This window comes from Monopterus albus, unplaced genomic scaffold, assembly GCF_001952655.1.
Source record: "Monopterus albus unplaced genomic scaffold, M_albus_1.0 scaffold356.1, whole genome shotgun sequence".
In the NCBI taxonomy this organism is placed as follows: Eukaryota; Metazoa; Chordata; class Actinopteri; order Synbranchiformes; family Synbranchidae; genus Monopterus; species Monopterus albus.
This window is the reverse complement of record NW_018128236.1, coordinates 69,455-69,718: the sequence shown is the minus strand read 5'-3', so window position 1 is coordinate 69,718 and position 264 is coordinate 69,455. Positions and strand designations below refer to the sequence as shown.

The following is a 264-nucleotide window of genomic DNA, read 5'->3' as shown; positions in this document are numbered from 1 at the left end:
CGTACGCCTCCAACCTGACCCCACATGGCAGTTCATGGTTGAGGTGGACACGTCCGACACTGGGGTGGGAGCAGTCCTCTCTCAGCGGTCTGGGGAAGACCACGCCTTGCACCCCTGTGCTTATTACTCGAGGCGGTTGACCCCGGCCGAACGAAATTATAACGTGGGGAGCAAGGAACTCCTAGCCGTCAAATTGGCCCTAGAAGAGTGGCGGCACCTACTTGAAGGTGCCCACCAACCGTTTTTGGTTTGGCCCGATCACAA

The 264-nt window shown here is 58.0% G+C and overlaps 1 protein-coding gene across 1 annotated transcript in view; it reads left to right on the top strand.

The window, feature by feature from the left end:
- Positions 1-264, top strand: part of LOC109975002 (large neutral amino acids transporter small subunit 3-like) — an 18,936-nt gene that overhangs the window by 14,962 nt on the left and 3,710 nt on the right. The gene's annotated exons all lie outside the window — the stretch shown is intronic.